At 35.5% G+C, this 13,574-nt stretch overlaps 1 protein-coding gene across 3 annotated transcripts in view; it reads left to right on the top strand.

Annotated features, from left to right (window-relative positions):
• The window catches only part of AOPEP (aminopeptidase O (putative)), a 368,640-nt gene that overhangs the window by 226,542 nt on the left and 128,524 nt on the right, over positions 1–13,574 (top strand). The window lies entirely within an intron of this gene.

Below are 13,574 nucleotides of genomic sequence, written 5' to 3'. Positions count from 1 at the left end.
ACCCCATGAACTGATAAAGTTTGAATGTCTGTGTGTTTGCTATGTAGAGAAACTACATTCATATTTAATAAAGAGAGCGAAAGGCATTTTGAGGAAGAAAGATAAGAACACTTTACTTAGAAAATGCTATAGTACTTGAAAGATTATCGACAGTTAGTGTAACATTTATGTGTCAATGAAAAGACATGTTAAACTACAATTAACTGAAAAACATTGTTTTTCTCTCTTGAGAGCAGGTTAACCGAAAATGTAGTGGGTGTCAGTGGGCAATTAGACAAATACAAGATGTACAGAAATAAATGTTATGACTACATTGCTGACACATTTTTTTTAATGTGTGGTTTGAAAGCGTCTTCCATTTGTAGTGGAGAGGGATTCCTGAAAACATGATTGCACTGGCTTGGTGTTTACTCCTAAAAATTCTTTACAAAAGGATGGGTTGTTTTGTTTTTGTTTTGTTAACTTAGTATAGTCTAAATTAATTCCAAAGATTCTTAACTCTGTGATTTTGGGTAAATAATTTTGCTGTAAAGCTACTATAATTTTAAACATTCAATTTACAGTGTAGCAAGATAAGTAACAAGCTGACTTTTCTATTCGATAGCTCTTCTTTGCTGTTTTTTTTAAATTGCTATCTAGAACACAAAGCAATAATGAATAAAAATTCATTTAGAAATGAGTAACCAGAACCAGGAAAAATGTTTTTTTTTCTCACTTTGGATTTATTGTCTGTTTTTTGTTTTAATATTATTTTAAAATCCTTGTTAGCTTTCAAGGATTAAAATAGCAGTATGTTATTTTGCTTCTTCTACAATGCTTCTAGAATGTATGATGAATCATTGCTGATTCTGTAGCCAAATTCTTGTTGATAGCATGACTGCCAACTACTGGGATGTGTTGCCTTAGTATGGGCATTGCAGTATTTGACAAATGTCTGCAAAGTACATTATTGTGTGTGGGTGATATACCAGCTTCATGGTGAACTAAAGGATGCAATTTGTTCATTTCAAAATGAATTGGAGAAAAATGAATAAATTAATGTATTTTGTAACTGGGGATTCACTATATAGTAAAGGAATAATGCATGCATTTGTATGGATTAGTCTGTGAACCTATAATTTACAAGCTTCTGATCTAAAAGGAAATATCAATAAGTTGTTCTACCAAATATTTAATTTCCTATCATACTGCACATTTACATGAGAGAGGGGTGTGTGTAATTTTTATATATATATAAAATGAAAAAGATTTGCATATTTAGAGTGGTTTTGTGTGTTCCAGGTATGATGGAGGTTTACACGACACTAGTGACTTTTTATGAGAGTAAAAAAGTTATAAAATGATGTGAAAGTACTACCTTGAGCAAAACCATGTTTTCCAGGTAGAATTAGGCCTGGTCTATGCACAAATTTTACACTGCTATAACAATTTTGATTAGGGCTATGGAGTGTTGGGTTTTTTTAAACCAAAATAGTAAAACTGATACAAATCCTAGCAGGACACAGATATATCTGTATAAATGAAACTACAGAAATAAGCTTTATCAGTATAAACACATTTATATCACTATAGTTCCATTAACACAAAGGAGCTTGTCCTGGTTTAACAATACTTATGTAGTTAAGCAGTACAGCAATTGTGTGTAAACAAGCCCTTATGAATGCAAGAAGTGCTGTATAAAAATCAAGCACCACTCTAAAATAGTAGATGTAAAAATAATCCAAAGAATTGCTAGTTTTGTTTTGTTTTTGAATGGTCATTGTAAATAAAAGAGAATTGACATTTGAAACAAAAGTAATTGGAAATGTATGCACTCTCTTCCTATGGACATAAATATTAGTGATTCCTGGACCATCCCTCCCATGGCCAGCAGAGTTAGCATACTCAGTCCCAAGAGAAGGAAAGAAGTGCTTTTCAGTGACCCTCTGTTTGATGCAAGAACAGCCTCCACAAGGCCTGGAAGGTGGAGTCCCATCTACTTTTCAGCCAGAATGGTAGTGGCTGCAAGGTTGAACATTGAGTTGAGGCTGGGAACTTAAAGAGGACAAAAAGGGATTCTTTGAGACTCTGGTCCCAGCTACACTATGTTAAGGAACTGAGTTTAAACTTGGTTCAAGCTAAAATAGTTTCCCACAAAATTTGGCCAAACTATATTAAAACCATGTTCTAGACTTTTGGCTGTGTCCATGCTGGCAGGCCAAACCATATTAGAAACAGTTTCAAAGAGTTTAAGTAATATTTCCTACCATGGGTAAAAGTTCAGTATAGAGGGCAGGAGCCTTGAAGAAAGAGAGGAGTGTAATGAGCCTGGAATGGAGGAGGGAAATGAGGAGAAGGGCTCTGAATACTGGCTGGTTATGTATGTGTCACATGTGTAGTTAAAACAGTTACTGAATGTATTTCACCAGAGCTTGAAAATGAAGTACATATTGATCTTGCATATCTGTCAGAGCATACAACTAAACTTTTTATTGTAACTTTTAATTCTATGCTGTCTGACTGTCCCCTGCCCATCACTTTCATTTCTTATAATTGTAATAGGATAATCACATTTCCTCTACTGGATGAGTAGCTTTATCATTACCAACCCATATATGACACCACAAAATCAAAGCAGCTGCTCGTTCTTATGGTCTTTGTAGAATAAGGGAAAAAGAAAAGTTGTGGAGTTGTTGAAAACTGGCAGTGAGTTGCAGTAATTAGGCACCAAGCTGCATTTTAAAGAGTTAAGTTTTCAGGCACTGGCTATAAATATTTTTAAATGAATGTTTGAAGATAACAAATGCTGAATATGGGCTGTAGAAACTAGTAGTGCTAACTGCAATTAAGTGGACTGCAAAACAGTGGGGAAGCTCGTCTAGAACTGTGGTGCTGCTCTCCACAGTGGAGCAGCTCACAATGGATCAAGGCAACATAATGAGTTACCCTAGGTGAGAGCCAGCTCCCAGAGTAATAATTAAAAGTTCTCTCTTTCCCCCCTCCCACCCCACCTTCTTGTACTATCTTAGGGTATGTCTACACTGGAAACTTCAAAGTGCTGCTGCAGGAACGCTCCCACAGCAGCGCTTTGAAGTGCGAGTGTGGTCGCGCACGAGCGCTGGGGGGAGAGCTCTCCCAGCGCTCCTAGTAATCCACCTCCACGAAGGGATTATCTCCGAGTGCTGGGAGCACGGCTGCCAGCGCTCGGAGCCTGTCTACACTAGCACTTTAAAGCGCTCAGACTTGCTGCGCTCAGGGGGGTGATTTTTCATACCCCTGACCCAGCAAGTTAGGGCGCTATAAAATGTAAGCGAAGACAAGCCCTTAATGTTACATTTCATTGGTTTTCCTCACGCACTTCTTGCAGCCTTTTTGTTTCCCTCTTGTTCTTGCTCTTCTCTTTGCTCAGAGACCCTTTTGTCTAATGTTTTACCATTTGTGCAATATTTTCACCTCCTCTAGTTCTTTTTTATCCTCTTTATATCTTTTCTCTCATCTTTTTCTCTTCTTCCTTTTCAGTGTCCTGTACCACTTTTTATATTTTTTCCCATTTACTTTTGGTCCCCTTTTTATGTCTCGTCTTGAGTTCTTTGCCTTTCTCTCCTTTTTCCCCTATCAATGCTAGTCCTTTGCCACTCCCCTTTGATCCTGTGATGTCCTCCTCCTTCACGTTCAGTTTCCTCCTCCTACCTGTTCTGACACCCTCCCCCCCCCTTCTCTCATTAGATCTGACTATTTTGCTGTCTCTTATTCTAATCTGCAATGGAGCAGATCCAGCAGATTAGTACAGGCATGTGCACAGCAGAGCAATATTTTCATGGGAAAGTGGTGGGATGAAAAAAGGAGAGTGAGACAGGACTCCAAAAAAAAAAAAGTTGATAATTAGTCAATATTGTAATGTGCTTTGAACGTGAAAAGTCTGATGGAAGTGATAAATATTATTATTTTGGGCTGTGCCTATTTAGAGAAGTCCATTACTCTTGCCAATCCTAAGTACTACACAGAAGAAAACAGCATGGTAGTCAGACTAGTAGTGTCATCATATGCATGTGATCTGCATTTACAGGGGAGTTGAAAGGGAAAAATACTCTTTATTAGTAGGCTAGTTAAATTCTGCATGTGCATTGCCCCTAAATTTCAGCATCAGTGGTGCCACTGATATCTGGAGTTCAATATTGAAAATGAAGTATGTAAACTCCTTTTGGAAAGCAGTGAACATCTTATGAGTAGTAGAATCAGTGCACTAAAATGGAGTAAATAAGCAATGATTTTTGAAGGGCACTGAAATAAAAATATATACATTTACAATATATAAAGGAGGCTTAATTATCCCAATTGTTTAAGTTGAGTTTCCCTTGTTTTTTCATAGTGTTTTTAGTTTTTCTTCTGTTGAGAGTGAGGGATAAGTCAACTTTTGCAAAATAATTTCAGCTGTTTTCTGATAAATCCTTGTTTTCATCTGTGTAAAGCAATTCCTGCTGGTTACTAAATACATTACTGTCTTTTATTTTTTTGTTATTTTTATTTTATTAATCTTTCATTCTCTTTTTGCTCTAATAATGATCAGCAACATTCCAAACCCTGATGATAATCTGAGCAAAACTGACTATGTTGAAGCAGTTGGTTACATTTCTAATAAATGCAAAACCCAAATATGTGCTGATGGTGATAACCACTGTAGTTTTCTCATCCTTTACTCAATTTTGCATTTGTTGTTAATGGCTGAAAGAGAAGAAATGAGTCCCTTAACTGTTTTAATATATGAGTTGTGGTTTTAAGTTTTTAAGTACAAAAGGGTTACAAAACCTCACAAATAAAACAAAAATGTGTTGAAAGAGTCACAATATCACTAAAGCATTTACTAAGGATGACGTATATATTTGTGTGTCATTTTCTCTCTCAACACACACACAAATATATATAAAATCCTCATTATTAAATAGTGTATGTGTATGTCTATAGTCATAAAGTGTTTAATGTTAAGTATCTTAATTGAATCCACAAAACCAAGAAGTTCAGAATTAAGGCTGAAATTCTGCTCTGAACTTGGATACCCATTCAGTCCCATTAACCCCCTCCCCGCATCCCCCTGAAAAAGTTTGTAAAGAACTTACACTGAGAATTCTGTGGAGTCCACTGTGTATCAGTTCAGAAGAAATGACACCATACCAAATTATGCCATTATTACAGAACCCTGCAGGATCTGCAAAGATTAGCAGGCTTTCATTGATTACGTACAATATTTCATTCCCTAGCCAAACAGAGAAAGATAACTCAGTTGTGAGATTTCTGCAATACCTCATACTCGTTAATTGTGTTACAGCGAATGCTGCGAAGATGCTTTTACGTATCAGTTTTCCAGCATAGTCGTAACCTAATGTGTATATATTTCTCTGTACTACACATGCATGGATGTAATTACTGCACATTAAAATTGAATATTTTGGCATTTAACTTCCCATCTTGCTAAAAAATACTAATTTTAATGGCCTCATTTGCAAAATTTAGTTTTAAAAGATACGTTTTTTGGAATTATAATAAAGACAATCAAAATAGCCTTCTGCTTCTTTACAGTGACTCTAATAGCATCAAAATGGGCAAGAAGATACCATGTGATTATATACGTATTTTTTAATTTGAATAAAACTATTGATGGAGCCATAATAAAAAGTGAGCCTGATTCTGACCTCAGTTGCACCTTACGTGGAATAGTGTTGATATCAGAAGGTATTAGTTTCTCTTTTAATAGTGGACCTTGTTAGTGTCTAAGCATAATCACATAGGATAAACCAGGTGTCACATTAATTTTCAAAGACATCTTAATTATTATTGATGATGTCAGAGAGTAAATAATTCCCACTAGCCACATTTTTGGAGCGTTGAAAACAACTCTTGACTGTGCGCATGATGCAGTAGTTCCCCTTCCCAGTCTGAGATGACCATTACTAAATTAGGAGAACACAAGCCAGAATGGCCATGTGTTGAAATAGTTTACAGATAATTACATCCCTGGTAATTACAGCAATTCGTTGCCAACAGTCATCCCTCCTGTGCAGTGAAAGATTAAGGTCACTTTAATGTAAAACACAAGGTTTGTGTAGTTAACCTCTAAAATGGCTTTTTTTTATTTATTTCATTTATAGAAGAAATTAGTTGCACTTTTGTGGCAGAACACTTTATTTGGCAACAATTCTCATTGGAGGCATTTTAATTAGCTAATATTTGTGTACATTATCATATGATACTAATAGGATCCATTATTTTAGAAGCACCCACTAATGTCACTATAGCTTAAGGTCCGTCATTATTTCTATTTATAAATAATTGTTTAAGGTGGCTGGTACTTGTTACGTATTAGCAATCTACATATTAGCCCAGCCTTTGTCTTTTATGAAAGGTGGAAGGAGAAAATGTGGAAAAAACATTTGTTCTTTCCAAAATGTAGAAGAAGAAAAAGCATTTGACTGCTTTTAGTGCCTTTGAAGCAGGGTGGATTTGATTTAAATCACTAGTCAGGAAGACTCAATTTAATCATGGATTTCTACATAAAAGTACATTCTTGTTGGTTGTTAAAATTACAACCTTAATACATATTCTTCACAACTCAGAGATAGATGTAGGTTTCATTTTTAGAAGGTACACAGTATACATTTTTTAAGTGATTTATTTTGAAAACTTTTCAGATTAGTTTTACAGCAATATCAGAAAATGAATGATTGTTTGCTTATTTCATTTACCAAAGGTAATTGAAGCAGATATTTATGAAGTCATTGGGAGGTGAACTGTCTCCAGTTCAACAGGTTAATCATTAATATTTGGAGGATTTTCTTGCCATGCTGTATTAGGAGGAGAACATCACCAGACAGACTTTTAAATTGTTTTATTTAACTAAAACAGCAACGTTATGTATTCTGGATTTTTGTCTTCAACAGCAAACATATAATATTATAACAAAACAAGCATATGAATTTTTGAATTTAGTTAAACGTTCAAGTTTTTAAAAATCAGGTTTGTTTTTGTTAAAATTGTTTTTAACTAAACTAGTTAAATAAAATATTTAAAAAAAAAACAAAAATTAAATAGACTCTCAGCCAGGTCAACATGAGAAACTTAAAATATTGGTTTCTGCAGCTAACGCAGTTGTCTTCACCTTCATTTTCCTGTTTGTTCATAATCTAGAAAAGAAAAACAAGCTTTCCCGCTTTTTCAGGTCCCAAACGATTTCTCAATTTGGAATGAAATAGTCCAAAGGAAGGAAATATTCTTTCTGCACCGGCAGAAGAAGCTACTGCTGTTAAAAGTGAGATTATCACTTCAACAGTCTCTGAATCCAAGTGCTTAAGTGACTTCTACGAGTTCACTGGTGTGACTTTTTTTAAAACATCATCAGCAAACATATATTTCTTGAATGGTTCGCCCTTAGATCTGAAGTTTATTATAGTTGGCATTATGGAAGGATGATTGCTGGATGTCCATGTCATTGCCAACTCCTCTTCTTCAGCAGTTAAGGTTTGACCCTGGTACCGAGTATTCAGAATATTTGCAAGAACAGGAGCTGGAGATAGTGCTTGTCCCATTCATTTTTTTAATGCTTGTAATTTACCTCTGTCATTGCATATTTCTCTTTTTAAGATCTCACTCAGTTCCTTCCAAATTTCAACAATGTCTGCAATAAAATAGCTATTTCCCTGCATTTTGTTCAAGGCTACAGAAATAGGCTTCAGGGTACTCAGCATGTGTTCAACGTTTCTCTTAAGCCCAATGTTGGGAACTTTGGCTGTGACAGTGCCATCTATTTCTTCATGATTTTGTTCACAAACTGTCATCAGATTAGGCCAGTTCTTGATATAGTGCTCAAAACAGTCCATTACTGAGTTCCACCGCACATCTTGTGGGAGAGTTTGCTTGGTTCCTCCCACTTTTTTCAGAGCAGCTGCTGCAAAGTGGTTGTTACGGAAGTATTTTGCAATTTCAACAACATTAGCCTTTATTTCTGGAACACTGAAGTCTTTGGCTAGGAGGTGCATCAAATGAGCACTTCAACCATATGTTATTAGCTTGGGAGACTCTTCCAAATTTCTTCTCATCTTGGATACATTTGCAGCATGGTCTGTGACCAAGCTGCGTACTAGACATTTATATTTTTTTTCACAGTTTGTTATAGCTTTTACTATTCCTTCTTTACGTATTCTGCTATGTGTGCATTTCTTGATGTATGAATTGTTTCTGTAAGGAAGACATTCCTTTCTTCTGTCGTCACACAAGCACATACAACAGGATCATTGTGGACATTGCTCCACCCATCAAGACTCAAGTTAACAATTTCACCCTCTAGATCTTTTGCACACTGCTCAATTTCTCTTTTATACACTTTATCCAGCAACTTTCCTGCGACATCTGCTCTGTTGGGTGGACTGTATCCTGGTCTTAATGACGGAACCATATTAATGAAGTTTGGGTTCTCACTCATATGGAATGGAGAGTTATTGCATAAAGAAACTGGGCAATTTTTTCATCAATTACCTCTTTTTGTGATCTGCTGGTTCTTATCACAAACTTATCTATGGTTGTTTCTGGATGATGGAGATTTTTTTTTTCTTTTTGCTACAGGTGATATACTGTGACTATGTGAGACTGAAACACTATCATTGGCAAATAACTCCAAAACTATAGAAAATGATGGTGACCTTGAAGGTCGATAGTCTTCAGAATCCTATATGTTGAGGATGGATTACTCTAAACAAAATAAGTCAATACAGTTATTTAATTATTATTACCATACTGGTCATTTAGTATTACTCATTGCATTCACTGACAGTACTACTTTAAAGGTGAAATAGTAAAAGGAAGATCTGCCTATTTCAGCTATTTATTTTTTATCACAACTGCATCCAAAATGATAGTACCACAGAGTAACAACTATATTTTTTGCTCAAATGTGAGAATTCAAGAATAGTCCAGAAGGAAGACAGGCAGTCCTTAAGAAAAGAATGAAATAAAAAGTTTACCAACCTGAAGATCTTGCATGTTCAGACATTTTCCTTTCATCATCTTCAATGCAGCTTCCTCCTGAGAAGGAACACTTCTCATGATGTTGTTTCATATGGGCAAACAGGCCTTGCATTTCTTTGTTGCACTATTTGCATTTTGCATAAATGCCTGTCTTACCCACAGGTAGGGAAATTTCATTAAAATATTCCCAAAATGGGTCTCTTTTATGGCCTGCTGCCATTATAGGTTTTCCCTTCTAGTGAGAGAATGGTATGGTAGATCTCAAATCAATGAAGGCTACACTCAGAAAGACCTCAAGACTTCTGGAATATGCTGCTCAAACAGTTTCACTTTTGTTTTGATGCCAGTCCCTCCCTCTCACATTTATCTCCAGACTTTTTCTCCTTGTCCGCCCCCAACACTGAACTTTTTGAAACTTTTCACTTTTAGAGAGAGGTATGGAATTGACTATGTGTACACAAATGTGCAGAGGGACAATAGGATTGAGGTCTGTTATTTCTTGCCTTTATATATTATTTATTTATTTAAAACCATTTTTGCTGTTAACAAGCATGTTATCTCTGGGGAGACATCTCCACAGTTTGAGAACTGCAAAGCTAAGCATCTCTGATGGTATCTTCCAGACTGAGCACTGAGTCCCATTGGGTAGATAGAAAGATTAACCTAAATAATCTATACAGAAGCCCCTGGAATCCTATAAAATTGGGTCCCTAATCCATGAATTATTGGAACTCATTTATAAAACTTTTCTTAAACATTACATGAATATATTGTCTCATACTGTAGAATTAGAATTTATAGTCTCTATTCCATGATGAGATATCTTTGAGCTATAATGTATCTTAATTAAAACTATCTTTAGATAAAATGCTTTTTGAAGAAGAAAACCTATCAAAAATCCGATTTTTTTTTTAAAATCATTTATTTTTATCCACCCTGCTTTCAAGTGTTTCCTTTCCCTCTAGTATTTATATAATTAATTCTGAGTAGAAATTTAGTGAGCCTGGGGTCTAGAAGGAAAACTGTTACTTTTGGTGTATTTTAGAAACTAGAATGACATACTTATTACATTTGGAAAACATTGGGTGAGCTGCATTCTCACACTCCATAATTTTTCTTCCCCCAAAACTTCATAAGAAGTTTTAGAATGCAGACTCATGCATGGCAGTTGAATAATCCACATGATTTAAATGTCCCTGGGTTCTTACTCATGTGATTGAATGTAATGACTCCAAAGGAGTCTTAATGGTCTGCTGGCTCAAAAATATGCTTTATTTCAGTATTATATTTAATACGTATTGTCAGAAATAGGCTTAACCTTTTTATGATTGTTTTTAGCTGTTGCCCTCATTCTCTGTCTGTCTCATCTGTTTATATTCTGTTCACATATTGTAAAAAATACATGTATAATAGTTTGGAAGGATGGATATTATTTTAAATGTATGAGCACAGAAGGCAGAGTACCAAGCTTTTAATAAAGACACTCAAAAGATTTTGGAAGTTCTTAAATCTGCCTTTTGATGGTTGTAGTCTTAGGAATAGATCATTATACCAAACATAACATGACAAAATATCATGGCGAAATACAAACTGTAAAAAAAAAAATACTAGAGGAGAAGAAGAGGAATTAATTGTAAGAGAGATTAAAATAGTGCTCTTTGTTAGTGTATGCTGTGTATTAAACACACTGGGTCAAATTCTCAAATGTGGGTACCCAATTTTGTAATTTGGGCATACACTTTCCTCCACATATCTTGCTTTTGTTGATGCGGATTGTAGGATTGCTCAGATAGTCACCAGTTGCATCCACAATTATCCAGACTCTACATGTATATGAGCTGCTCACAAATTTTGTGTGCCTAGTAAAAGTTCCTGCATTTTAAAATTGAACCCCAGGTATCTCAAAATAATGCATGGAAAACTGCAAATCTACTGGGGGAGGTTTTATCTTGATATTAATGAGTTCTTTGAACTAAAATTATGTGATGTCACCAGAGCACTTCACAGCTGCCTTATGTGGGTGCAAGTTTTCTTTTACGTTTACTGTTAAGCAAAGTCCTGACCCTGCAATGAGCTCCTCCCAGACAGACTTGATGTCCTTACAGAACTCTTTACAAGATCAGGACCTAAAATATGACTGTTTTTGTTCTCTGCTTTTGATGGGGAAAACCACTGGAAATGGTAATTTTGTACCTCTTGATAAAAAGGTACAAGAATTTGTTTTTATTTGTGCTCACTGTACTTCTGGGTATGATGTAATATACTCTTAAATCTCTTATTTAGTGGTGTTCCAGTTTACAATACTTTGAATTTTCACAGAAAGTGTTTTAAATTATATATTTTTTAATTTATGAATTGTGTCCTTCCATATGGCTCAGAGCACATATGCAAAATATGGTAAACACACACAAACTCATACAATGCCATGCCTTTCAGTTGTGGACATAAAAAAACTTTCATTACAATCAGTTCCTCCCAATCTTCTTAGACAAATGTCTGGGAAAAGAGGGGCTTTGCACTGAGCCCAGAAGGCCAGTGAACTTGTTGCTCATGCTTTCTCATCCATATTGCAAAAGGAAATGAAGTCAAGCTACAGAGTTTTAAACATTTCCATGTTTGAGATCCTGTTTGTTTTCAAAGAAATGATGACTAACTCATTTGCAATATATGTCTTCTTGGTTTTGTTAAAATTCAAGAGATTTCTCTACATTTTGCCTGGATTTCTGAGGAAGCCAGTGGAGCTACTAACCTGCTTAAAGTTAGGTATAGGTTTAAGTGTTTAGCTGAATCAGAGCCTTCATTATCTATCCTCAAGGCCCTGTTTATAAGCCACCATTTTTCTGATTAAAGATGAGATTTGGCTTCCCCTAATTACCTGGAGATGTCTCTACTGAGAAATGTGAAATGTTTTTTTATCCCACAGCACAGATAAAACCATTGGGTAGGACAAGGAGGGGCATATCTTTTCCTTCTATCTTGTTGATGTCTCCCTCATCATAGTTGTTGGAGTCGTATATTTCCACTCCTGGACCTCCCAGGACTTGTATGTTTCTGCTGTCTTAGCAGTTCTTCCTCATGGAGTCTGAGCAGGCTCTCTCTTCGCAACTCCTGCTAGTTTAGGGAGCATGAAACCAAAGAAGTGGAATTAAATACAGATTTCCTGCGGGTACCCAGAAAGCTTAATATGAACAATTTTCAATACAGTTAGTACAGTAGAACCTCAGACTTACGAACACCAGAGTTACGAACTGACCAGTCAACCACACACCTCATTTGGAACCGGAGGTACACAATAAGGCAGTAGCAGAGACCAAAAAAAAAAAGGGGGGGGGGCAAATACAGTACAGCACAGTGTTANAGCAGAGACCAAAAAAAAAAAAAGGGGGGGGCAAATACAGTACAGCACAGTGTTAAATATAAACTACTAAAAAAAGGGGGGGGGAAGCATTTTTCTTTTGCATAGTAAAGTTTCAAAGCTGTATTAAGTCAATGTTCAGTTGTAAACTTTTGAAAGAACAACCATAATATTTTGTTCAGAGTTATAAACATTTCAGAGTTGTGAACAACCTCCATTTCCGAGGTGTTCGTAACTCTGAGGTTCTACTGTAAATAATTTGCAGATAATTATTTAACAGATTTAGCGTCTTTTGTTCATGGAATGTCTGTGAAATCACATTTTCCTTGAACATGTTAGTTATTCTAACTAACTTGACAATTTTTTTCCATTTTTATTAAACTTTATGGACTGATTACAAACAATGTTTGATACTCAGCTATTGAAAAATCAAGCTTTGTTGGTTAGTTGTACTTGGTTACATAAGTCACATGCCAGTTTCTGTTTCCTGATTGGATGAGTATAACTGCCTTATATAATTAAAAGGAAGACATCAGGAAGCTGCTTGGGCTTTGACTCTCAGTGAGTCAAATGTGAATTTTAGAATGTTTGAATTTTCTTCCTTTCTGGACCAGAGAAATTTTACACAGGGCATAATTCCTAGGAAAAGTAGGCTACTAGGTACAGAGTTCCATATAAAATATACCACTTCCAGTACAAATACTCAAATTCATGAGCTTAACATTCATTTTCCGCAATAATTCATGCATATAAAACTTGAATGTTCACAGACCGCAGAGAGCGGTGAGCTTGGCTGAAGTGAATTTGTCTTTAAATGTGAACAAATACAGAAAGTGTATTTTGCAGTAATTGCTCAAGTATTTATTATACCATACTCTTGTTGTAATACAGAATGTTCTCTTACTTGATGGTATCTATTATAAAGTTGCTCAGGGAATTATAACATTTAATCTGCTTCTAAAGCAAATTTTATTCCTCACTCATTGATCAATAGTGGGGGAGAACCACTGGATCATGACAAAATGCATTTCCATATCAAGTGTGCTGCTTCTAGTTTTATGTCAACAATGACCATCATCAAATTATTAAAATAAATCAAGAATCTTCCTGACTTTTCAGGATACCATATAATATATAGTAGTACTGTGATTCATTGTATCTTTTTTAATACAATAATACCTTGCATTTCCTTAGAGGCTTCAATGGGATCACAAAGCATATATCTATC

Source organism: Trachemys scripta, chromosome 6 (genome assembly GCF_013100865.1).
Source record: "Trachemys scripta elegans isolate TJP31775 chromosome 6, CAS_Tse_1.0, whole genome shotgun sequence".
NCBI lineage: Eukaryota > Metazoa > Chordata > Testudines > Emydidae > Trachemys > Trachemys scripta.
Note: the sequence above shows the minus strand (reverse complement) of the source record. Positions and strands in the feature narration are given on the sequence as shown.